Here is a 27,592-nt window from a genome sequence, read left to right on the forward strand (position 1 = left end):
ATTTGGACTGGATGTTGTAAATAAAGGAGAACTGTTGGAGGGTTTAACAGCTATTTAGCCCAGAAATAGGGTCACTTTTACAAAGATTACTCTGTGGGCATTGTTGAAGATGTAGGTGGAGCCAGGGGATGGGTTAAGAAGCGGTACAAGCTGGCTATACTAGAGGCAGGTGGTTTTCAGTAGGATGAACAAACAACATTTTGTCCACACCAGAGTATTTTTCAGTGTGAAAGGCAAGACAGTTAATGATTATACCAGGATAACTGGGAAATCAGGAGATATGGATCTAGTAATAGGAAACAAATGCAATAGTTTAGGAGTGAAATAAGGTAGCAGAATATGAGATAGTGGAATAGTGAAGTAGAGTTGTCTCAACATGGTCATTGATTGAAATGGGAGTTTGTACATCCCGCCAGACTTTTTTTTTTTTTCAAGTCTTTGAAATTGACTATAATACACATGGGGGCTTCCCTGGTGGCTCAGTGGTAAAGAATCTGCCTGCCAATGCAGGAGACACGGGGTTCGTTCTTGTGTTGGGAAGATTCCCTGGAGAAAGAAATGGCAGCCCACTCTATTGTTCTTGAGTGGGAAATCCCATGGAGAAAGGAACCTTACAGGCTACAGTCCTTGGGTTCACAAAAGGCAGACATGGCTTAGCATCTAAACAACGACGTAATACACATATGGTAAATTCCACATGCTTTCAAGTATATAGCCAGCTTAATTTTCACAAATATATTTAGGTACCATCCATATTATTATTATAGAATATTACCAGCACTCCAGAAACTCCCCCTTTGCCTCTCCCACTCAGTACCTTTTCCCAAAGGAAACTGTTCTGACATCTTTCACCATGAAAGATGTTTTTGCATTCATTTGAGTGGAATCATACAGTATGTATTCTTTCCTATAACCAAGAGAACTAGGAAACTATTTTGCTTCTTTGCATTTTAATCTCTGGGTTGGACTTTGAACCTCCTATCTTGGCTTTTCTTGATCTTCCTCTGCTTATCCTTTGTACTGTACCTTGACTCACATGACCCTTTTTGGATTGGCCACCTCATTCTTTCCAACCCTACTCTTGTGGCAACTGCCTCAAACTTCAGATGCTGCACTTTAGGCCAAGAGACACTCGGTCTTTATGTTCTTTCAAGTGTCTGCAATAGCTCTGGGGCAAATGTGGCAAACTTCTCTGTCTTTTGCTTGTTGGGACAGACTTGGATTGGGTCTGTTCAGAGCAAAGCAGTTCAGATAATTTCTTAATTTCTCATTTGGGTAACTGTGTATAATAGCACAATATTAAAAGACAGAATTAGGGTAGGAAGAGAATTCAGTTTTGGAGAAGGTTTGAGGCTCCCTGCGGGGGACGCAGATGTTCAAAAAGCATTTGGAGCTTCATATCAAACCAGCTTATGGTCTGAGAGTCTAGAGCTTATGGGTCATAGGTGAAGTCATGGGATTGGTAGGAATACTCAGTGAAAAAACTGAGTTAGAATAGGACAGACTCAGAGTGTCCTGATATTAAAGGGATGAGGGAGGGAAAAGAAAACTGCCAAAGATAATGAAGAAAAAAATTGTTTATAGAGGTAGGAGGAGAGTTTGCAGGAAGATATTTCAGAAAGAAGTCCCTAATTATTAACATCAGGTACTATAGAGAGTTCAGGAAAAGTGAAGACTCCTATATTCTTCAGGTTGCTTCCGTTAGAATGCTTTCAGTGGACTGACTACAGAGCCTGACAGCAGTGGATTAGAGAATAAGAACCAAGAAAGTGAAGGCTGCACGTTTATGAATTTGGCTCTGATGGGCACGGGAAAGATGTAGAGTCCTCCATTATCTTCTGCCTTGCACTCTAGCCTTATCATCCCCCACCCCGAAACACATGCTTTTTTTTGTTTTTTTGAAGTTACTTGAGTTTATTTTTATTTATTTTTAATTGGAGGATAATTGATTTAAAATATTGTGTTAGTTTTTGCCATACATCAACATGAATCAGCTATAGGCATATACAAATGTCCCCTCCCTATTGAACCTCTCTCACCTCCCACCCCATCCCACCCCTCTAGGTAGTAGTCACAGAGCACCAGGTTTGAGCTCCCTTCGTTATATAGCAAATTCCCACCAGCTCCAGCTATCTGTTTTACATATGGTAATGTATATGTTTCAGTGCTAATTTCTTTATTCGTCATACCCTCTCCTTCTCCTACTGTGTCCACAAGTCTGTTTTCTTTATCTGCATCTCCATTGCTACCCTGGAAATAGGTTCATCAGTACCATCTTTCTGGAGTTCATTTATATGTGTAATATGATATTTGTTTTTCTCTTTCTGACTTCCTTCACTCTGTATAATAGTCTCTAGGTTCATCCACATCATTAGAACTGATTCAGATGCATTCCTTTTTGTGGCTGAGTAATATTCCATTGTATATATGTATCACAGCTTCTTTATCCATTCTTCTGTAAGTGGACATCTAGCTTGCTTCCATGACCTAGCTATTGTTAATAGTGCTGCAGTGAACATTGGGGTACATGTGTCTTTTTCAGTTATGCTTTCTTCAGGGTATATGCTCAGTAGTGGAACTCTTGGGTCATATGGTAGTTTTATTCCTAGTTTTTTAAAAGGCATTTCCGTACTCTTCTCCATAGTGGTTGTATCAATTTACATTCCCACCAACAGTGCAAGAGGGTACCGTTTTCTCCACACCCGCTCCAGCATTTATTGTTTATAGATTTTTTTTTGATCATGGCCGTTCTGACTGGTGTGAGGTGATAACCTCATTGTAGTTTTGATTTGCATTTCTCTAATAATGAGTGATGTTGAGCATCTTCTCATGTGTTTCTTAGCCATCTGCATGTCTTCTTTGGAGAAATGTCTGTTCAGGTCTTCTGCCCACTTCTGATTGGGTTCAAACCATGCATACACACACTACTATGTAAAAAATAGATAACTAATGAGAATCTGCTGTATGGGACAAGGAACTCTACTTGGTGCTCTGTAGTGACCTTAGTATACATAGTAGTGTATGTATGTCAGTTCCAGTCTTCCAATTCCTCCCACACCCGCCCTGCTTCCCTTCCTCCTGTAGATAAGTTCTCTACATCTGTGTCTCTATTTCTGATTTGCAAATAAGTTCATCTGTACTATTTATCTAGATTCCACATACAAGTGATATTATACAATATTTATTTTTCTCTTTCTAATTTCACTCTTTACAACAGTCTCTAGATCCAGCCACGTCTCTGCAAACAGCACTATTTTGTCCCTTCATATGGCTAAGTAATATTTCATTGTATATATATGTACCACATACTCTTTATCCATTCCTCTGTTGATGGATGTTTAGGTTGCGTCCATGTCCTGGCCACTCTGACTAGTGCTGCAGTGAACATTGGGGTATATGTATCTTTTTGAATTATGGTTTTCCCCAGGTATACGCCCTGGAGTCGGATTGCTGGGACACATGGTAGCTCTGTTTTTATTTTAAGGAAACTCTGTACTGTTCTCTGTAGTAGCTATACCTGTTTACATTCCCACCAACAGTGTAGGAGGATTCTCTTCTCTCCACACCCTTTCCAGCATTTACTGTTTGTAGATTTTTTGATGATGACCATTGTGACCAATGTGAGGTGATACCTCATTGTAGTTTAGATCAGTTGAACAGAATAGAAAGCCCAGAAGTAAACCCATGCACCTATGGTCACCTAATCTATGACAAACGAGGAAAGAATATACAATGGAGAGAAGACAGTCTCTTCAGTAAGTGGTCCTGGGAAAACTGGACAGTTCAGTTCAGTTGCTCTGTTGTGTCCGACTCTTTGTGACCCCATAGACTGCAGCACACCAGGCTTCCCTGTCCATCACCAACTCCTGGAGCTTGCTCAAACTCATGTCCATCGAGTTGGTAATGCCATCCAACCATCTCATCCTCTGTCATCCCTTTCTCCTCCTGCCTGCAATCTTTCCCAGCATCAGAGTCTTTTTCTGTGAGTCAGTTCTTCGCATCAGATGACCTTTAGTATTGGAGCTTCAGCTTCAGCATCAGTTCCTCCAGTGAATATTCAGGACTGATTTCCTTCAGAATAGACTGGTTTGATCTCCTTGCAGTCCAAGGGACTCTTAAGAGTCTTCTCCAACACCACAGTACAAAAGCATCAATTCTTTGGTGCTCAGCTTTCCTTATGGTCCAACTCTCACATCCATACATGACCACTGGAAAAACCATAGCTTTGACTATATGAACCTTTGTTGGTAAAGTAATGTGTCTGCTTTTTAATATGCTATCTAGGTTTGTCATAGCTTTTCTTCCAAGGAGCAGGCATCTTTTAATTTCACAGCTACATGTAAGAGAATGAAATTAGAACAATCCTGGGGAGGAAGATGTGAGGGAGGTTCATAAGGGAAGGTATATATGTATACCTATGACTGATTCATGTTGAGGTTTGACAGAAAACAAAATTCGGTAAAGTAATTATCCTTCACTTAAAAAAAAAAAAAAAAATTAGAACACTCCCTAACACCATACACAAAAATAAACTCAAAATGGATTAAAGACTTAAATATGAGTCCAGACACTACAAAGCTCTTAGAGGAAAATATAGGCAAAGCACTCTTTGATATAAATCGCGGCAAGATCTTTTTTTGACCCACCTTCAAGAGTAATGAAAATAAAAACAAAAATAAATGGGGCCTAATTAAATTTAAAAGCTTTTGCAAGCAAAGGAAACCATAAATGAGGTGCAAAGACAACCCTCAGAATGGGAGAAAATATTTGCAAATGAGTTGACTGACAGAGGACTAATCTCCAAAATATATAAACAGCTCATGCAACTCAATTAAAAAAAAAATGGGCGGAAGGTTTAAAGAGACATACCTCCACAGAAGACACACAGATGGCCAACAAACATGAAAAGATGGTCAGCATCACTGATTATCAGAGAAAGGTGAGTATTATAACACAGTACTTTTCAACCTGGGCTACATATGTTTCTCAACCTAAGGAATTTATTTATTTATTTTTTATAATGCTGAGGCCCATCTTTCATTTCTTGAATTAAAATCTTCTGGAATGGAGTGTCAAGCATTGGTATTTATAGAAGTAATTCTATACTCCTTAAGTAATTATGATATATAGATAGAAGTTAGAAACATTGTCCATTGTGCCATTTTCCCCTGTCTCTGTGCTTTTATGTAAGATGGAAAAGTGTTTACAGTCCTGGAAGTTTGCATTTAAACAAGCCTACTTCAGATCTGGGCTATAGCACTGAGAATTTGAGTGACCTTGGAAAAGTTACCCAATTTTAAGATTGAATATCTTTGGGGGATTGTTATGTGGACTAAATGAGATATGTAAAGTTTTGCTACCGAATGAACTGTAGCCGCCACCGCCCTCCCACCCCCAACCCCGGCTCCTCTGTCCATGGAATTCTTCAAGCAAGAATACTTGAGTGGGTAGCCATTCCCTTCTCCAGGGGATCTTCCTGACCCAGAGATCCATCCCGGGTCACCTGTGTTTCAGGTGGATTCTTTACCTTGTGAGCCACCAGGGAAGCCCCAAAGTATTTAACAAAGTGCCAATCATAATGAACACTCAGTAATAGCCGTACATGCTAGTTTGCTATTTCCTTTGTCTTGAACACCATCCTCTCACTTGACGAATGCAGATGCATCACTGCAATCTGATCTCCCACTCCTTCTCTGTGTCCCTTCCTCTCTCAGAGCAATTACTGTTCTGTGTTATGATTGCTGGCTTGTTCTCTCTTGCTGGATTTTAAGTGTCTTGAAGACAGTGACTATCTTTATCTCCCAGTTCCCATCGTGCAATACTTGTACATGGTAGGTAGCCAGAGATTTGTAGAGTGAATGACTAAAAAGGAAAAGAATCTGAACAATACTGTTTTCGTGTTTTTCTAGTGGTAATTTCTGTTGGTCTGATATTTGAAGTGCTGGGGAAAAAACACTGAAGTTTGGCACAGTGGCAAAATTTGCTGTTAGTATTCTCTTATTAAGATGTAAATAATGTACAGTGACCATAAAGAAACTATGTGTTTTACCTGGCAGTTCTTCAAAGACAATCCAGATAGAGGAACTTAAGTCATACTTTGAAAGAGGAACTTCTTTTTTATACGGCTTTAAAACACATTTGCAGCTTTACCTGCAATGCCAGTTTTAACTTTTCATGTTTCTAAGCATATGACTTTAAACTTTTGTTGGGCAAATATTTCATGCTCAGCTAGATGTTAATGTATTTGCCTATTTACAATCCAGAAAATCATTTTATAAAAAAAAACTAGCTTGTCTGTGTTACCAAAATTTAAAGAGGGAGCTTGGACTGAAAGAATATAAAATTTAGTGTTCTTGTAACTATTTATTAAATCTTTTTCATAATGGTCTTTATATGTACATTTTAGGTGTTTTTTTTTCTTCTGAATTGGCAAAAGAGCACCATTGTACTCAAAAATTTTTGAGGGAGTCACTGTGTGCATCCTTAAGGGTGGCAGAACAAAGATTCTGTTGTGCTTTTCTACAGCAGGTGCACATTTAGAGAGCTCCTTGGAAAGTAAGAACTTATTTATGCTCCCAAGGCCCTCTGACCTTCATTTGTAAACTAAACTGTATAGAAAGGGAATACTAGACCTGGATGGGTCTTTTATTGGATAATTTCTCTTCCAAGACACCTCATATATGTATTGGAGATCCCCAACCTGAGAAAAAAGCAAAAACAATAACAAAACTCTGGCCATTCAGTAGTTTCGACACCATAAAATCTTGTTTTTGAGTGATAAGAGAGAGAGAATTCTGCAGAGCGGTAAGCAGCCAGGCGTGGTGAACTTTACTCTATGACAAAGTCATATTCTTGGATGTACAGTTGTGAGCTCTGTAACATTGTAGTTGCCTTTTGGCTTTATCTTGAACTAGCTGGTGTAAACTGAGATCTGGCTTAGATAAAAACTGAAGGAGCCCCTTCGTTGTTAAGAACTTGAGGTTGTGAAGGCATAAGCAGCCCTTGTTTGATGTTCTCCATTATTTGCCCCAAACTGAAACTTGGGCAGCTTTGACATGTGGCAGAGACCGTGGGACTTGGTAGACGGGGCACTTAGTACATAACAGAAGTAGCAGCACCACCTAGCAAGTATTTGTGAATGTGCGTATATATAATTTCCAAAAATACTTTAGCTGATGGTTCAAGAGCTAGTGAAGGTGGGTTACATACAGATAAAGGAACTATACTTGAGAGGTAAAATGCCTTGCTCAGGGTCACATGATTCATCATTTACTTTCTTTGTCCAGTAGTGCCCCAGTGGTTTCTCTCTATCAGTGAACTTTAGGTTACATTTTAAGCTTTGATCTTGTTTGTTTGTTTGTTTGTTTTTTATTGCTATCTATACAGAGCCTAATATTTTCCTAAATCCTCTTATTTAATCTTGCCTGTACTGTATAAATTTAATATTTTAAGATGCCTGTTTCTATTTAAGTTTATAATTCTCAAGTTTTATGTAGAATGAAAACAGGTGTGTTTGTTACATGATTTTTTTTTTTTATACCATTCTGTTTTATAACTTGTTTTCAGAAGTTGATAGTCTATTCTAGTTTGGTTTCTTAAAAGCATTCAACTAATATGAGGAGACTTTATCATAAAGAAGAGTTCATAAGTGTCACAAGTGCCAACTGAAGTTTGGATTGCTTTTGAGCTCCTCACATGACTCTCTGAGGCAGAGTTGAATGCGTATGTTTTTGTAGAAGACTTCCTAATGAATGTTTGGTATGTATTTTTCAAGTCCTGTTGTGAAGTGCTAGGAATAAAAGGTTGAAGTTCTTAGAGAGGAAGATAGACAAGTACACAGACAATTAAAATACAGCCTGGTTAAGTACTGTGATAGTTGCACATATCAGATGCTCAGGAGTTTGTAGGAGGGCTGTTGGGAGAGAGGAGTAAAGAGTAGTCACGTGCCTTTCAAACTGTTTTAGAAAGGGAACCCTGACTTGAGTGTAAATTAGAATGTATAAAAGTTAGGCAAAGAAGGAACTGTATGTTTTTCCAGAAAAGGGAGCAGCATTTCCCAAGGCCACAGATGAGCTTGGTATGAACATGTATGTTGCCTGGGTAGCTGGAATATTGGGACAAGACTAAGTAGTAAAATAGATGAGGCTGGAGGCATGGTCAGGATTCAGAACATGAAGGACTGTGTTCTCCTTGTTTAAGTTTGTATTTTCTTTTCAGAAAGATCACTCTAGTAGCACTCTGAAGAGTGGATTATAAGGGGCCAGGCTAGAGGCAAGAAGGCTGTTTTCTGTTGTGAGTGAAAGTTGCTCAGTCGTGTCCGACTCTCTGTGACCCCATGGACTGTGGCCTGCCAGACTCCTCTGTCCATGGAATTCTCTAGGCCAGATTACTGGAGTGGGTTGCCATTCTCTTCTCCAGGGGATCTTCCCAACCCAGGGATTGAACCCAGGTCTCCCGCATTGCAGGTGAATTCTTTACCGTCTGAGCCACCAGGAAAGCCAAGAATACTGGGGTGGGTAGCCTATCCCTTCTCCCACAGATCTTCCTGACCTCGAGGTCTCCTGCATTTCTGGTGGATTCTTTACCAGCTGAGCTACCAGGGAAGCCCAAACTGTGCTCACTGAGGTAGGAACTCAGGACTTTCACATTATGAGACTGAAGTGCTGCCTGCTGTGCTAAGAAGGCAGACAAATATTTGATGATATATATAAACATGGACTGTAGCCCACCAGGCTCCTCTGTCCATGGAATTCTCCAGGCAAGAATACTAAAGTGGGTAGACATTTCCTTCTCCAGGGAATTTTCCCGACCCAGGGATCAAACTCGGGTTTGCAGCGCTGCAAGCAGACTCTTTATTGTCTTGAGCCACCAGGGAAGGACTCTCTAAATTGCTTCAGCTGAGATGGTGAACAGAGATGTTTAGAAAGTAGAATTGACAGAGTGCTCACCAGAGCCGCTGAATGTGAGTACTGTCAGCTAAACCAGGGGATGGGTGACCAGTGTGGCTTGGGATATGTTGCGTTTGGGATGCTGGGGGGCCATCAGGTGACAGTGTTCAGTGAGCAGGAGGAAGTGTAGGCTGTTTATTCCTTCTGTCCATTTATTAGCTGATGTTCTGTTTGGAAGAACTTTTCCTACTTTACTCTCTCCTCCTCCTCCTCCTGAGAATTTTGGCGTGATCAGTTTAGTCTTTAGGACTTCCCAGGTGGCTCAATGGTAAAGAATCTGCCTGCCAAGCAGAAGACGCACGTTGGATCCCTGGATCGAGAAGATCCCCAGTGTAGGAAATGGCAGCCCTCTCCAGTATTCTTGCCTGAGAAATCCCATGGACAGCGGAGCCTGATGGGCTACAGTCCATAGGATAGCAAAAGAGTTGGACACAACTCAGCGACTGAACAACAAGAAATAGTCTTTAAGTAATACCCTACTTTCTGGCCCAAAAAGGTATTCCAAGCTTTTACTTTCCATGCCCTACTACTAAAATTAGCCGTATATCTAGGGAACCAGGTTCCTTTTAGTAGGAAATGGCATTTAGAATCTGCAATGTGAGCTTCAGGTGTGGTAAGTGTTACAGCTTTTCATTGCCATTTTGCAGAGTATATTTACACCTTCATGGATGTTAAAACCAATGGAATGGAATTCTATATTTAATGTATGGGCATGTTAACTTGGAGATACTGTCGAAAATCTTTCAAATAGTTTTAATAGTCTGCTGATATAATTTAACTTTTGTAATTTCATAATGAAACATATAAAACATAAGACTAGTATTTGTTAACCTTTAACATGTGTTAGTGTCTGTGCTACACATTTAGTGGATATATTTTAAAAGTTTATGTTTAAAAAGAAGCCGTTTACATTCCCAATCGTACAAAAAATAAATGTTAAGCAGATTATTTATTACATGGTTACTAACTGATAGAGGCAGGATTTGAAAGCACACCTGTCTCCAGAGTCCCAAGTTTTTAGCCACACTGTTAGGCTGAAGGCAGCCTAACAATAATTTGGAGAAGATTCTTCAGCATAACTTTTGATTATAGAACTATAGCTGCGGAATATGTATATCTTGAGTTTGAATTTGTATTGACTGTAGAGATCCATCCTGAGAGGGGTTTTGTTTTGTTTTTCATGTTTATTTACTTGGCTGCATCGGGTCTTAGTTGTGGCACACGGGCTCTCTTGTTGTGGCACACGGGATCCGTAGTTGAAGGGCACGGGCTTACTAGTTGCTTCATGGCGTGTGGGATCTTAGTTCCCCAACCAGGGATTGAACCCATATTTCCCACATTGTAAGGCGGATTCTCAACCACTGGGCCACCAGAGAATCCCCTGAGAGTTTTCTTCTTAATTGCTGAGATAATGAGTAAAATACCTTGGTTGATGAATGTTTTAGATAATTGATGTTGTATTGAATGACGTATGTGATCACAAGCATTTCACAGGTAAGAAATTAACTAGATTTAGACTTTGAGAAACAGAAAAATTCAGAATCGCTCTAAGCATTCCAATTTGAGTTTTCCAGATTTAATTAGTTTTATAAGCATGTGTAGAACAGCTGAATTGAGATACATAGTTGTTAAGAGCAGCACACTGCTTGGTACGGCATTGAGGAAGGGGATAGAAATCCCAAAGTGCTTAATTAGAAGTGTATACTTAACAGAATTATTAATTCCTCATACATACAGAGCTACAAACATGAATTGAGTATGTCATTTTACAGTGAAATTGAAAAGCCATAGAATATACCTACAGTGGATGCATTTGGTGTGGGTCGTTGAAGGGCAGCTTGTAGGATGACATTGGTCTCATCTACCTCAGCTTGCCCACCTTCACTCACTCACATTACTGACTGGCTGAGAGGGTATTGCTGATGGGTTTTATGACGTGCTGAGTCATCACCATTTCCTCACCTTCTTTTTGCCCAAATGGGACTAATTATTTTTATTCTCTAATCCTGAGTTGGTATTTGTTCTTCTAATTTGTGTGCATTCAGTCACTCAGTCGTGTGTGACTCTTTGCGACCTCATGCCCCTGGATAATTTCTTCACTATTGTGTAGTTACAGAACCAGGGTCTGATGTAGGTGTTACTGGTCTGGAATGTCAAATTCCTAGTTTTCCCATCTTTTTCATGATTTCCCTCTTTGAGGTTCAGTAGAGCAACTTTCAAGTGCACAATGTAAATAACATTGCTTTAAATATAGCATTTACATTTTTTTATTACCAAAAAATGTCTGTAAGACTTCCAGTCTGCTTCTGTTGGGGTTGTTTTGGGTATCTATAATAGCTTTTATTGATCTTGGACACATCAGGAGCCCAACAGACAATGTAGTACCTTAAGCCTGTGTCAGCAATAATTGGTACAGAAACCACAAGAAACCCCTTTCTAAGACCAGCATTACACAGTCAACAACTATACTTATTGTCCATGTAAACCAAAAACCATAACCAACCACATCAAATGAGAGAATTTATCAGTTTGCTATTACAACCATCCTTTGTTCTAGAAGATTATTTTCTGTTGTTTCATAAATGCTTAGCATCTTGTGACCCTAAAACCAGGTGCTCTGGAGGGACCAGGGTTTACTGGACATCTCAGTGCTGTGTCCCTCCTCTTTAATAGGTTATCAGCCAGATAACCCGGAGTGGCGTGTGTGTGCGCGCGCATGTTCAATCGCTAAGTCGTGTCTGACTCTTTTTTGACCCCATGGACTGTAGCCTCCAGGCTCCTCTGTCCATGGTATTTTCCAGGCAGGATTGCTGGAGTTGGTTGCCATTTCCTATTCCAGGGGGTCCTCCCAACCCAGGGATCGAACCCATGTCTCTTGTGGCTACTGCATTGGTAGGCGGGTACTTTACTACTGGGCCACCTGGGAAGCCACCAGGGTGGCATAAATCCTACCAGTAAACCACTTGTTCTAAACTTTAATGTGTATCAGAACCACCTGTAGGTCTCATTAAACCACAGACTGCTAGATCCTGCTCCCAGAGATTCTGATTTATTAAGTATGGAAATTAACATTTTTGCCAAGTTCCCAAGTGATGATGATGGTGCTACCGTAAGAGTCTTTTAAGTTTTAATTTACATGCAGCAAAACCCAGTTCTGGTCAATTTAAAGAAAAGGAATTTATTAAAAGGATAGTGGGTAGCTATAAACTTGTTGGGAGTGCTGGAGAAATAGACTTGGAGCTAGACAGTCATGATCCATACTGCTTATCACATATTTGGTAAAGATACTACTGCTGCTTGCATTGAACACAGTGGCTACCATAACTTGCAGTGCTGACCATATACACTGTACACTGCATGTGTTGACAGAGCCTTCAACCATAGTTCTTGCTTCTTGGTATCACTGGATTAAAAGTTTGTGATTAGTATATATGATTGGTAGCACTTGGATCATTTGCCTGTGCCATAGCTTTATGGAAGCTTAGAAAAGTGGAAATCTGATGTTTCCAGTTTCCGCCTTATTCATGGCTTGACTTTCTTGGTAGATATTTTTGACCATATGCATTAGAAGTTGGGCTTCTCAGGTGACACACTTGTAAAGAATTCGCCTGCCAGTGTGGGAGACCCAAGACGTAGGTTCGATCCATAGAATGGGAAGATCTCCCAGAGTAGGAAATGGCAACCCACTCCAGTATTCTTGCTTGGCAGATCCCATGGACAGAGGAACCTGATGGGCTACAGTCCATGGGATTCCGAAGAGTCGAAGATGACTGTATGACTGAACACACAAACACACGTTAGGACTTTAGTAGAGTATTCCCTAGGGACCAAACTTAGCCTACCAGCTATTTTGTAACTGAAGTTTTGTTGGAATGTACCCACCCCCATTCATTTACCGTTTTTTTGGTTGTTGTTGTTTTCATGCTGTAAAGGCAAGGTAGATTAGTAGTAGTGACAAAAACCATATGGCCCAGAAAACCTAGAATATTTACTGTCTGACATTTGCTCCTCGTAACTCCTGATAGGAATAATCCTAATCGGTTCAGTTCAGTCACTCAGTCGTGTCTGACTCTTTGTGACCCCATGAATTGCAGTACACCAGGCCTCCCCGTACATCACCAACTCCTGGAGTCTACCCAGACCCATGTCTATTGAGTCAGTGATGCCACCCAGCCATCTCATCCTCTGTTGTCCCCTTCTCCTCCTACCCCCAATCCTTCCCAGCATTAGGGTCTTTTCCAGTGAGTCAACTCTTCGCATGAGGTGGCCAAAGTATTTTGGAGTTTCAGCTTCAACATCAGTCCTTCCAATGAACACCCAGGACCGATCTCCTTTAGGATGGACTGGTTGGATCTCCTTGCAGTCCAAGGGACTCTCAAGAGTCTTCTCCAACACCACAGTTCAAAAGCATCAATTCTGCGGCGCTCAGCTTTCTTCACCGTCCAACTAGCACATCCAAACATGACTACTGGGAAAACCATAGCCTTGACTAGACGGACTTTTGTTGGCAAAGTAATGTCTCTGCTTTTAAATATGCTATCTAGGTTGATCATAACCTTCCTTCCAAGGGGTAAGCGTCTTTTAATTTCATGGCTGCAGTCACCATCTGCAGTGATTTTGGAGCCCAGAAAAATAAAGTCAGCCACTGTTTCCACTGTTTCCCCATCTATTTCCCATGAAGTGATGGGACCAGTTGCCATGATCTTAGTTTTCTGAACGTTGAGCTTTAAGCCAACATTTTCACTATCCTCTTTCACTTTCATCAAGAGGCTCTTTAGTTCTTCTTCACTCTCTGCCATAAGGTTGGTGTCATCTGCATATCTGAGGTTATTGATATTTCCCCCGGCAATCTTAATTCCAGCTTGTGCTTCCTCCAGCCCAGCGTTTCTCATGATGTACTCTGTATATAAGTTGAATAAGCAGGGTGACAATATACAGCCTTGACGTACTCCTTTTCCTATTTGGAACCAGTCTGTTGTTCCATGTCCAGTTCTAACTGTTGCTTCCTGACCTGCATACAGGTTTCTCAAGAGACAGGTCAAATGGTCTGGTATTCCCATCTTTTTGAGAATTTTCCACAGTTTATTGTGATCCACATAGTCAAAGGCTTTGGCATAGTCAACAAAGCAGAAATAGATGTTTTTCTGGAACTCCCTTGCTTTGTTGATGATCCAGCAGATGTTGGCAATTTGATCTCTGGTTCCTCTGCCTTTTCTAAAACCACCTTGAACATCTGGAAGTTCACGGTTCACGTATTGCTGAAGCCTGGCTTGAAGAATTTTGAGTATTACTTGACTAGCCTGTGAGATGAGTGCAATTGTGCGGTAGTTTGAGCATTCTTTGGCATTGCCTCTCTTTGGGATTGGAATGAAAAAGTGACCTTTTCCAGTCCTGTGGCCACTGCTGAGTTTTCCAAATTTGCACGCATATTGAGTGCAGCACTTTCACAGCATGGTCTTTTAGGATTTGAAATAGCTCAACTGGAATGCCATCACCTCCACTAGCTTTGTTCGTAGTGATGCTTCCTAAGGCCCACTTGACTTCACATTCCAGGATGTCTGGCTCTAGGTGAGTGATCACACCATCGTGATCATCTGGGTCATGAAGATCTTTTTTGGTATAGTTCTTCTGTGTATTCTTGTCACCTCTTCTTAATATCTTCTGCTTCTGTTAGGTCCCTACCATATCTGTCCTTTATTGAGCCCATCTTTGCATGAATGTTCCCTTGGTATCTCTGATTTTCTTGAAGAGATCTCTAGTCTTTCCCATTCTGTTGTTTTCCTCTATTTCTTTGCATTGATTGCTGAGGAAGGCTTTCTTCTCTCTCCGTGCTATTCTTTAGAACTCTGCATTCAGATGGGAATATCTTTCCTTTTCTCCTTTGCTTTTTGCTTCTCTTCTTTTCCCAGCTATTTATAAGGCCTCCTCGGACAGCCATTTTGCTTTTTTGCATTTCTTTTCCATGGGGATTGTCTTGATCCCTGTCTCCTGTACAATGTCAAACTTCTGTCCATAGTTCATCAGGCACTCTGTCTATCAGATCTAGTCCCTTAAATCTGTTTGTCACTTCCACTGTATAATCATAAGGGATTTGATTTAGGTCATACCTGAATGGTCTAGTGGTTTTCCCTACTTTCTTCAATTTAAGTCTGAATTTGGCTATAAGGAGTTCATGATCTGAGCCACAGTCCACTCGCGGTCTTGTTTTTGCTGACTGTATAGAGCTTCTCCATCTTTGGCTGCAAAGAATATAATCAATCTGATTTCAGTGTTGGCCATCTGGTGATGTCCATGTGTAGAGTCTTCTCTTGTGTTGTTGGAAGAGGGTGTTTGCTATGACCAGTGCGTTCTCTTGGCAAAGCTCTATTAGCCTTTGCCCTGCTTCATTCTGTACTCCAAGGCCAAATTTGCCTGTTACGCCAGGTGTTTCCTGACTTCCTGCTTTTGCATTCCACCCCCCTATAATTAAAAGGACATCTTTTTTGGTTGTTAGGTCTAAAAGTAGTCTTGTAGGTCTTCATAGAACCGTTCAACTTCAGTTTCTTCAGCATTACTGGTCAGGGCATAGACTTGGATCACCGTGATTTTGAATGGTTTGCCTTGGAAACGAACCGAGATCATTCTGTTGTTTTTGAGTTTGCATCCAAATACTGCATTTTGGACTCTTTTGTTGACCATGATGGCTACTCCATTTCTCCTAAGGAATTCCTGCCCACAGTAGTAGATATAATGGTCATCTGAGTTAAATTCACCTTTTCCAGTCTATTTTAGTTCGCTGATTCCTAGAATGTCGACATTCACTCTTGCCATCTCCTGTTTGACCACTTCAGATTTGCCCTGATTCATGGACCTAACATTCCAGGTTCCTATGCAATATTGCTCTTTACAGCATCGGACTTTGCTTCTATCACCTGTCACATCCACAGCTGGATATTGTTTTTGCTTTGGTTCCATCCCATCATTCTTTCTGGAGTTATTTCTCCACTGATCTCCAGTAGCATATTGAGCACCTACCGACCTGGGGAGTTCCTCTTTCAGTGTCCTATCTTTTTGCCTTTTCATACTGTTCATGAGGTTCTCAAGGCAAGAATACTGAAGTGGTTTGCCATGCCCTTCTCCAGTGGACCACATTCTGTCAGACCTCTCCACCATAACCCGTTTGTCTTGGGTGGCCCCACTTGGCATGGCTTAGTTTAATTGAGTTGGACAAGGCTGTGGTCCGTGTGATCAGATTGGCTAGTTTTCTGTGTGTCTGCCCTCTGATGCCCTCTCTCAACACCTACCATCTTACTTGGGTTTCTCTTACCTTGGATGTGGGGTATCTCTTCATGGCTGCTCCAGCAAAGTGCAGCCACTGCTCCTTACCTTGGACAAGGGTGTCTCCTCACGGCCGCCCCTCCTGACCTTGGACGTGGAGTAACTCCTCTCGGCTGCCGCCCCTAACCTTGGCCGTGGGGTAGCTGCTCTCGGAGAGTATAATCCTAATACTTCTCTTCAAATCCTTGTGGTCACCATTTATAGATGCCATTGGAGAATTGGATGTAAAATAACCAAATTGTCGACGAGAAGATTGGAGACAAATAAAGGTCAAACTTTTAGATATTTGAAGAAGGACTTCCAGACTCTAAAGTTCTGAAACTTTGTCCGTCTCTATTCTGGCAGGGAACTGGAGAACCGTATGTATTTAAAAACTTGTGAATTATATTCTCACAGACTTTAAAATTGAAAAGTGAATTCCTAATTGTCAGCTATTGAGGTACCATCACCGGTGATGTACCAAAGATATCCTCTGACTTGAAAACAGAGGAAATTACATGACATAATTCCGTTGAGAATCTCAGAAAACTGTGGGACTCCTGGACTCTAGTCTGCCCTCATCTGGCAGATCAGGTTTTGGGACTTCTAATTTTGTTTGTCGTGACATAACCTTTTGTGTTATAATTTTGAAAACTTGTTTGCCACTAAAAATTGTCTTGATGTCAGAAAATAACAAGCACATTTCCATGGCATAGGCATTTTGTGAGTGTCTGGCCAGGTTATGATGACTCTTAACTAAAAGGGTGGGGCCCCAGCAGCTGTGTTTGTAGTATATGACCACACCTACCAGCCATTGTTTTGGAAGCCCTAGCTCATGCATTAAAGCTAGGGAAAAAAATTGTGTGCATATATAGAATGAGGAGGAAACAATACTGTTCTTGTTCACAGGAGGTTTTATTGTATAGTAGAAAAGCCAAAAGAATCTACAAACTATCAGTTTTGTTAAGGTTGATAGTATATATCTTAAACTTACCACAACCTTCACATGATATTATACTGTTTCTCATATAATAAAAGAACTTTACAATGTTATACCTACATTTTTACCTCCTGGCCTTTGCTATTGTGATGCATTTTACTTGTTCACATATTATAAACCTCATAATACGTTGTTATCATTGTTGTTGCTGTTTCTTTAAATAGCCAATTTTTTAAAAATAAATTAGGAAAAAGGTTTATATTTACCCATGTAAGTTACCATTTCCAGTTTTCTTCATTCCTTTGTATAGCTCCAGATTTCCATCTGGTATTGTTTTCCTCTTTTATGGAAATGACTTTTATTTTTGTAGAGCAGGTCTGCTGGTGATTGATTGATTCAATCTTTGTATATATGAAAAATACTTGCTTTCCTATTTGAAAGGTATTTTGACTGGCAGAGTATTCTAGATAATTTTTTTCTCTTGTGACTTTAAAGGTGTTAACTACAGTGTTGTCTGGATTGCATTGTTTCTGACTAGAAGTGTTCTGTAATTCTAATTATTATTCTCACTATGTAATTTACCTTCTTCCTCTAGCTGCTGCTTTTTTTTCTTTTTTTTGATTGTCCTGAGTCTTTGTTGCCACACGCAGGCTCTCTCTAGTTGTGGCGAGTGAGGACTGCTCTTGACTGTGGTGCATAGACTTCTCATCACGGTGGCTTCTCTTGGTGCAGAGTACAGGCTCTAGGCACGTGGACTTTGGTAGTTGTGGCTCACGAGCCCTAGAGTGCAGCCTCGGTAGTTGTGGCACACGGGCTTAGTTGCTCTGTGGAATGTGGGATCATCCCAGACTAGAGACCGAGCCTGTGTCCCTGTATTGGCAGGCGAGTGCTTATCCACTGTACCACCAGGGATGTCCTCTACCTGCTTTTACAATTTTCTCTTTATCATTTTTAAGCAGTTTATGTGCTTTGCTGTTGTTTATTTCATATTTCTTGTGCTTGAGTTTTGTTGAGCCTTATGGATGTGCAAGGTTATAGTTTTTATCAAATAAGGAAAACTTGCCACCATTTTTCAAATTATTTTTTCATTCTTCGTTTTCTTCACAGTGACTCCAATTATAATTTTGTTGGGCTGTTTGAAGTTGTTCCCTGTCTTACTAGTGCTCTGTTCAGTTTTTTTCCATCTTTTTCTCCCTGTGTTTTATTTATTTATATTCATTCTTTTAAATTTAAGTATAATTGATTTACAGTATTGTACAGTATTAGTTTATACATACACCGTAGCCATTCAGTATTTTTGTAGGTTATCCTCCATTTACAGTTACTATAATATATTGGCTCTATTCCTGTGCTGTACATTACATCCTTGTATCTTCTTTATTTTTTACTTAGTAGTTTGTATTTCTTAGTCTTCTACTAGCCCTATCTTGCCTCTCTCCCCACCAGTAACAACTAGTTTGTTCTCTATATCCATGAGTCTGTTTCTGTTTTGTTATATGTATTCATTGGTTTTATTTTTTACATTTTACATGCAACTTTACTGAATTCATTTATTCTAGTAGTTTTTTTGGTGGAATCTTTAGAGTTTTCTATATAAAGTATGATGCCATCTGCAGATAGTGACAGTTTTTCTTCTCTTCCAATTTAGTCTTATATTTCTTTTTTCTTGTCTGGTTGCTGTGCCTAGGACTTCCAATACTATGTTAAATAGAAGGGCCAAGAATGGGCATCTTTTTTCCCAAGTTTCCAGGATGCTGAAGCAGAAGTGCTGAAGGTTAGGTCTGAGCTGGTTCCATTTTCTCAAAGCGTGTGTCCTCATCCCTCCCAACTTTGTGGCATTTTCACCCCAGAGGGTAGCAGTGCTGAAGCCCAAGGGGCCAAAGTGGGCAGTCAGTGTGGGTCCAGGTGCATGCTGGGGCAGACCCAGCACACTGGAGTTCCAGGCGGCTTCTGACCTTCTGTCCCCACAAAGGCCAGTAAGGGTTGCCTTCACCCCATTCAGATGCAGTGCTGGGTCAGAACTGACTCTGTCTGTTACAACGACTTAATCTACTTGGCAGTGTCAGCCTTTGCCCTAGTGGGGAGCTGTGCTGTGGAGCAAGAGGGGCTGAAACTGCCCCCAGCATGGGCCAGGGCACACTCTGGGACTGATGTAGGAAGCCAGCTGGAGTCCCTGACATTTTCAGTTGCTTTCTCTTTCTTGTTTTGAGAGCAAGCAAGCATGTACGTGCTCTTCACTAGTGGAGTCTAGATTTCTCACAGCAGTCCCTGCTAGTCCCACTGGTCTTCTAGCCGGCCATATGGACTTATTTTTCTGGTGTTGGGCTCCAGGGCTAGGTTTCCCAATTTGTGGTTCAGGTCTTGACCTGATTGCTTCTCTTCCCTTCCTACCTGACTTCATGTGGATCTTTCTTTACAGCCTTGGTTGTATGAGCCTTTCTGCCAGTCTCCAGTTGGTTTTCAGTGAGAATTGTTCCCCATGTAGATACATTTTTGATGTGTTCGTTGGGGGAGGTGAGTTCAGACTCCTCCTAATCTGCCATTTTGATCTCCTTCCCCCATGGTTTTTTTAAAAAATTAATTAATCTATTTTGCCTGCACTGGGTCTTTGTTGCTGCAGTTGCGGCATGTGGGGCCTCCTCTCTAGTTGTGGTGCATGGGCTTCTCATTTTGGTAGCTTCTCTTGTTGCAGAGCACCAGCTCTAGGGTGCACAGGCTTCAGTAGTTGCAGCTCACAGGCTCTAAAGCGTGAGCTCAGTAATTGTAGCTCAGTAGTTGCTCCATGGCATGTGAAATCTTCCAGGGCCAGGGATTGAACCCATCTGCCTTGTTTTGTCAGGCAGATTCTTAATCACTGGACCACCAGGGAAGTCATGAAATTTTTTTAATACCCTTTCTTATATGGCTAATCTTTTCTGTATTTTCCTAAACATAAGGAGTATAGTTTTTATAAGTTTTAAAATGTCTTTTTGTATGAATTCTGTTATCTGATAATTACCAAGTTGATTTTGATTTTTTTTTCTCCTCATCATGGGTCATTTTTCCTGTTTCTTTGCATGCCTGATGATCTTTGATGGACTACCAGAGATTGTGAAGTTTACTTTTTTATGTGCTAAGTATTTTTTATTTCTTGTAAATATTTTTCTGGGGCAGAGTTAAGTAATTTGAAATTCTTTTGATCCTTTTGGGGCTGTTTTTTGAACTATGCTGTGTAGCACCAGAGTAGCATTTAGTGAGGCGTTAATTTTGCCCCAATACTGAATCCAAAGGCTCCTGAGTATTCTACTAAATGTGTTCTGAATTATGAGATTTTTTCAGTCTCCCTGGTGGGAGTAGCAACTCTTGTGGTCCCAGTGTGAGTTTTGGATATTGTTCCCTCTAATCCAGGAAATTTCAACCTCAGAACTATAGTTTTGGCACAGAGAATTCTTTATTCTAAGGCTTTGTCTTGGGCATCACAGGATATTTAGCAGCATCTCTGGCTTATAGTCAGTGGATGCTAGGAGCACTTCCCCCTACCCCTTCAAAAATGATGACAGTCCCAAATGTCTCCAGACATAACTGTGTCACCCAAGGAGCAAAATCAGTCTTGACTGAGGACCACTACTCTAATCCCTTAAGGTGATTCTTTCCCTGAATTCAGAAATTCTTCCTGTACTTGAAATGATTGGTACTCAACCTAAGACTCAAGTGAAACCCTCTGTAAGTTTGTAGAACATTCTTTTTTTCTGTATAGTATGCACTTCCTCTATCCTGCTCTGTAAACTTCAGCTACATTCTCCTCCCTGGTGGCCAGGTAATTCTCAAGATGTGCTGTCACTTCAGTTGTGTCTGACTCTTTGTGACCCTATGGACTGTAGCTTGCCAGGCCCCTCTCTCCATGGGTTTCTACAGGCAGGAATGCCGGGGTGGGTTGCCCTGCCCTCCTCCAAGGGATCTTCCCAACCCAGGGATCGAACCCAGGTCTCCCACATTGCAGGCAGATTCTTTACCACTCAGCCACTGGGAAACCCTCTTCTCAAGACATCACCAGGCATTTGTTTCCCCTCTCTCAAGTGCCAAGTGGGCCTTAGAAAGCATCACTACGAACAAAGCTAGTGGAGGTAATGGAATTCCAGTTGAGCTATTTCAAATCCTGAAAGAAGATGCTGTGAAAGTGCTGCACTCAATATGCCAGCAAATTTGGAAAACTCAGCAGTGGCCACAGGACTGGAAAAGGTTGGTTTTCATCCCAATCTCAAAGAAAGGCAATGCCAAAGAATGCTCAAACTACCACACAATTGCACTCATCTCACATGCTAGTAAAGTAATGCTCAAAATTCTTCACGCCAGACTTTAGCAGTACGTGAACCGTGAACTTCCAGATGTTCAAGCTGGGTTTAGAAAAGGCAGAGAAACCAGAGATCAAATTACCAATATCCGCTGGATCATCGAAAAAGCAAGAGAGTTCCAGAAAAACATCTATTTCTGCTTTGTTGACTATGCCAAAGCCTTTGACTATGTGGATCACAATAAACTGTGGAAAATTCTGAAAGAGATGGGAATACCAGACCATTTGACCTGTCTCTTGAGAAACCTGTATGCAGGTCAGGAAGCAACAGTTAGAACTGGACATGGAACAACAGACTGGTTCCAAATAGGAAAAGGAGTATGTCAAGGCTATATATTGTGATCCTGCTTATTTAACTTATATGCAGAATACATCATGAGAAACGCTGAGCTGGAGGAAGCACAGGCTGGAATCAAGATTGCCGGGAGAAATATCAATAACCTCAGATATGCAGATGACACCACCCTTATGGCAGAAAGTGAAGAAGAACTAAAGAGCTTCTTGATGAAAGTGAAAGAGGAGAGTGAAAATGTTGGCTTAAAGCTCAACGTTCAGAAAACTAAGATCATGGCAACTGGTCCCATCACTTCATGGGAAATAGATGGGGAAACAGTGGAACCAGTGTCAGTCTTGAGTGTTTTGGGCTCCAAAATCACTGCTGATGGTGATTGCAGCCATGAAATTAAAAGGCACTTACTCCTTGGAAGGAAGGTTATGGCCAACCTAGATAGCATATTTAAAAGCAGAGACATTACTTTGCCAACAAAAGTCCGTCTAGTCAAGGCTATGGTTTTTCCAGTGGTCATGTATGGATGTGCTAGTTGGACGGTGAAGAAAGCTGAGCGCCGCAGAATTGATGCTTTTGAACTGTGGTGTTGGAGAAGACTCTTGAGAGTCCCTTGGACTGCAAGGAGATCCAACCAGTCCATCCTAAAGGAGATCGGTCCTGGGTGTTCATTGGAAGGACTGATGTTGAAGCTGAAACTCCAATACTTTGGCCACCTGATGCGAAGAGCTGACTCATTTGAAAAGACCCTGATGCTGGGAAAGATTGAGGGCACGAGGAGAAGGGGACGACAGAGGATGAGATGGCTGGATGGCATCACCGACTTGATGGACATGGGTTTGGGTGGACTCCGGGAGTTGGTGATGGACAGAGAGGCCTGGCGTGCTGCAGTTCATGGGATTGCAAAGAATCGGACACGACTGAGCGACTAAACTCTCAAGTGGCACTGTCTTTTTTTCGCTTTTTTTAAACTGATGTCTTTATCTCTTGAAAAATGTTATTTTATTTATTTATTATGACTTTTTGTTGTTTTAGGTGGAAGATAAGTCCAGCCCCTCTTTTTCCACCTTGAATGAAAGCTTAAGTCTGAACAGTTTGTATTTTACTTTGGAGGGGATGTCTTGTAATGCTCTTGACCGCTGCACCCCTAAAAACATTAAAGTTGCAGGTCTTTGAGCCCTCATAGAATTAATATCTCACTTTCTGGAGTTGAGTGTGTTCTCCAAGACTCCACAATACCAGGCACCTCTTGCTTATTTTCTTGTTTGTTCTGTCCAGTCAGCAAAATATGTGTGTAATGTGTCAGGTGGTCTAGATGTTTTCAGGTTGTATTATGACAGAAACTTGAGAAAGTTAAAATAGCCCTTAGGCAAAACTGTAAATTAATATGGTCCTACACAGTTGCTGTTTTTTGTACTTTTTACTTTAGTAACTGTAATGGAAAAGAATACATTGACCAAATCAACACCTGAAGCTTAATTAAACAGTTCCTTCAACAGTATTATGTTTGGGACTTGCAGCTGTGCCCAGGGCTAAAATTTGGTTAAGTGTCTGGCAGTCTGTAATCATTTTTTAGGACCTATCTGCTTTTTGCAGATTATGCATGGGAAGTACTGTCACCCTGCATTCTTTAAAGTCTTCACTGGCGGCACTAGTCTTTGCTGCTTTGCCCCTTTGGAAAAGCAATATTGTCTTTTATTTACTATCTTATTCTGGGAAATGGGGCAATTTCAGAGGGCTTCCCAGGTGGTGCTAGTGGTAAAGAACTCACCTGCGAGTGCAGGTAGACCTAAGAGACATAGGTTTGATCCCTGGTAGGGATGATCCGGAGAAGGCAATGGCACCCCACTTCAGTACTCCTGCCTGGAAAATCGCATGGACGGCGGAGCCTGATAGGCTACAGTCCATGGGGTCGCTGAGAGTCAGACACGACTGAGCAACTTCACTTTCACTTTTCACTTTCATGCATTGGAGAAGGAAATGGCAACCCACTCCAGTGTTCTTGCCTGGAGAATCTCAGGGATGGAGGAGCCTGGTGGGCTTCCTTCTGTGGGGTCGCACAGAGTCGGACATGACTGAAGCGACTTAGCAGAGGCAGCAGCAGCAGGGATGATCCCCTGGAAGAGGGCACAGCAATGCACTCTAATATTCTTGCCTGGAGAATCCCACAGCCAGAGGAACCCAGCGGGCTACAGTCCATAGGGTCTTACACAGCGTTGTAAATGACTGAAGTGACTTCTTAGCATGCATGCACACAGAGGTTTCTACTTGGCCTTTTCCACCATGACAGCTTTTACCACTTAGGATCCTTTGTGAGGGTTATTCTAACTGCCAGTTATATAAATCTAGTTATAAACTTTGGGAGTGGAGAGAGACTATTAGGGTGGGTCTGCAGGCTCAGTGAGAGCTCACTATGAACCAGACTTTTGCCAGTACTCTGCTTTTTATCCCAACTCAGAAAGTTTTGACTGGGACGTTATTTCTTTTGCCCCATAGAACCTTGGCTTTGATCATTCTCTTAGTTCCATTCAACTGGTCTGGTCTCAGAAAGAATCACGTATCTGATACTTTGGTGCTGTTCCATTGGCCTTTTTCTCTCAGTGAGGCTATTTTGGGCTTCCTCACAACGTTGGTGGTCTCAGGGTATTTGAATCTTAGAAGTTACACAACCTCATTTCTGCCACATTCCTTGGATCAGAACAAATTACAGGACCAAACCCAGATCCATGGGGAGGGTGCCTAGTTGTCAGTTTTGATGAGGGAGTGACAAAGTCTCATTGCAAAAGAGCATATGGGATAAGATTTGTCATTGTAGCCCTCTTTGAAAGTACAGTTTATCATATCACTGCTCCATCTGCTGTCTTACAGAATTTTATAGACCTCATTTAGGTCTATAGACTAATTTGTTACAGTTTCCTGTTTTAATCTGTTCATCTCTCTTTTTTGAAAAAATATACTTAAAAATCTTTTCCACTCTTATTTTGATAAGGATTTAGCAGAGATATGTGTGGTCATTGAATCCATCATGGTTAATTGGCAGTTGTAATCTTTGGAATCAGATTATTGCTTTTTTCCTTAGGACTTCTTGCCTTAGTTGCATGTTTTCTTAGTTGGGGAAAAAAGCTGTCATGTCTTTTCTTTTTCTTCTTTGTCATTTGATAATTCTTGGACAGGTACATATCAGTAAGAGGGAGGGTGGTGTTTGGGAGCAGTCTGCCTTGGTATAAAGACATTACTCTTTGTAAGAAAATAGGAGGTATATTTTTTGTAAGGAATTTAAGCTTCTTTGTAATCACTGTGCAGTAGCATTTTGCGGTAAAATACTGTGTTCTGTCAGGAATATTTCCTGCTTCCACATTTTCCTTTTGCTATGCCAGTGCTCTTAGCGGAGGTTATACTATACCTCTGTATTAACCTGGATTTATTAATATCTAATTATCTGAATGAGGGCTCACATCCCCCAGTTCTTTCAGAGAGGGAAAGAACATGACTGAGCGACTTAATACTTCACTTCACTAATAATGCTTTATCGTGTGTGTGTGCGTAGTTAGTTGTGTCCAACTCTTTGTGACCCCCATGGACTGTAGCCCACCAGGCTCCTCTCTCCATGGGATTTTCCAGGCAAGAATACTGGAGTTGGTTGCCTTTTACTATTCCAGGGGATCCTTCTCACCTGGGATTGAACCCACATCTCTTGCATTTGCTGCATTTCTTGCATTGGCAGGCAGGTTCTTGACCACTGCCCCACCTGGTGAGCCCCTTCAGTCTGTTTGAAAGAGACTTTTTTTTTTTTTTTTTAAGAAAGTCATATTTTAAGAGGAGTAAGGACAAGTAGAGTCATCTCCACAGAGGAGATCAATTAAGATGCTTAAAGATCTGGAACCTGCAAATACTGAGACTGTGTTATCTGGAGGTAAAAAAAAAAAATAAGATGATGGGATAACTTCAAGTGTTTGAAGGTCACTAAAGAAGAAAGATTACATATGTTTTGAAGTGAAGTAGACGTTGGTATGAAATAGACCTTGGTATGAAATAATGAATTTTTGATTTCTGGCATTGTTTGTCAGCCATGCTGAGATGGGGTTCCTGTATGAGTTGAGGGAATTCTTAACCTTTTCAGATCTGTTGTTATTCAGATATTTTTGTGACTCTTCCATGGTAACAATTGTGTCATAAATGGTTGTTGCTTACAGAATTGTGGGATATCATTATAGATAGATAGATAGATAGATAGGGCTTCCCTGGTGGCTCAGATGGTAAAGTGCCTACCTGTAATGTGGGACACCTGGGTTCCATCCCTGGGTCGGGAAGATCCCCTGGAGAAGGAAATGGCAACCCACTCCAGTACTCTTGCCTGGAAAATTCCATGGATGGAGGAGCCTGGTAGGCTACAGTCTGGGGTTACAAAGAGTTGAACACGACTGAGCGACTTCACTTTTCTTTTCTTCTATTATATTTTTATTTTTTTTTTTGATTAAATATTTATTGAGCAGCTAGGAAATGCAGAGGTGATTAAAACATGGTCAGAAGTGAGGCAGCTGCACAAATAATGGAAAGCAAAGTATAAGGTTCACTGAACCACAGCAATCAGAAGAATTTTAGGAGATCAAGAAATTGCTTCCAGCTTGGAAGGGGGCGTGGTTGGGTGGCCAATCAGGAAAGGGGATTGAGATTAAAATAGAAGACTTCAGTCTGGATTATTGTTGATACTCAGTTTCGACTATATTTGTCTTTCTTTTTCCTCTCTCTCCATCTTTGGGTTTAATTTACCAGTACTGCCCAGGATCGTTCATTGTGCTTTTTCTGTACTTGCTTGCATTTTTGCATTAATGTTTTCTACAGAGCTAGGTCCTTTCAATGTTTCAGGAGGTTTTTTTCTCTTTTTTTGAAGGATTCTTATCTTTTAATCTTGATGTTGATGGTTTTGGGTCTTTTCCATTCTGATTTAATTTTGGTGCATTTTTGGGTGGAATATCTCATACAGATTTCTTTACTGGAGCTTTTTCTTCAGCTTTCTCATCAAAGTTGTCACCATTACCATCTTCATCATCATCTTCATCAGCAGCAAACTTTGCTTTTTTGTGGGGAACCTTGCTACCACTTCCAGGGGCAGAGCGCCTTCCAGATATACTTAGAGTTTCACATCCTCCTCTTGGTCTTCTGACTCTGCATCTTCCTCCACAGCTACTTAGTGCTGTCCACTGACATGTACAGGCCCTGAACCGCACTTCAACCGTAAGACCACAGGTGGTGTTATTTCAAAGCCCCCAGGGGAAACCTTTGACTGTACAGACATTTTCAGAGTTGCCAGTGTTACTTTAATTGGACTGCCTTCATGATTCATTGCCTCGTGTTCAGCAATGTGCAATCATCCTTTGCACCAGCCCCTAAACTGACCATTCTTAACGATAACTGGTGCTCATTTTCATCATTATCCACCTTAAAGTGGTAATCTTTGTCAGCTTTTAGTCCACAACCAAAAAGATAGTTCTGGGCCTCAAGGGGCTCGTGTCCGTGGGTTGGAGACATGCACTTAGGTGGAAGAGAAGTTCAGTTCAGTTCAGTCGCTCATTCGTGTCCGACTCTTTGCGACCCCATGAATTGCAGCACGCCAGGCCTCTCTGTCCATCACCAACTCCCGGAGTCTACCCAAACCCATGTCCATCGAGTTGATGATGCCATCCAAGAGAAGCCGGATGGAAATAAACAACTACTGTTGAGGAAAACAGCCACACAGGCCAGAATCACACTAGGGAACATATTTTTAGAAATGTTCAAAGTTACTAATCTAG

At 41.2% G+C, this 27,592-nt stretch overlaps 1 protein-coding gene and 1 pseudogene across 13 annotated transcripts in view; one reads left to right on the forward strand and one right to left on the reverse strand.

Annotated features, from left to right (window-relative positions):
- Nucleotides 1-27,592, forward strand: part of RAPGEF6 (Rap guanine nucleotide exchange factor 6) — a 213,019-nt gene that overhangs the window by 5,896 nt on the left and 179,531 nt on the right. For 4 of the 13 annotated variants that reach the window (XM_081500219.1, XM_081500221.1, XM_081500226.1 and 1 more), the window contains exon 2: nt 16,470-16,624. The exons of the other annotated variants lie outside the window; for them this stretch is intronic. The gene's annotated coding sequence lies outside the window, so the exon portion shown is untranslated. The remainder of the gene's footprint in view (nt 1-16,469; nt 16,625-27,592) is intronic. 13 annotated transcript variants of the gene reach the window in all.
- Nucleotides 26,590-27,329, reverse strand: LOC145509329 (nucleophosmin pseudogene; annotated as a pseudogene).

This window comes from Giraffa tippelskirchi, chromosome 6, assembly GCF_054371585.1.
Source record: "Giraffa tippelskirchi isolate mGirTip1 chromosome 6, T2T-mGirTip1v1.2.pri, whole genome shotgun sequence".
Classification (NCBI taxonomy): Eukaryota; Metazoa; Chordata; class Mammalia; order Artiodactyla; family Giraffidae; genus Giraffa; species Giraffa tippelskirchi.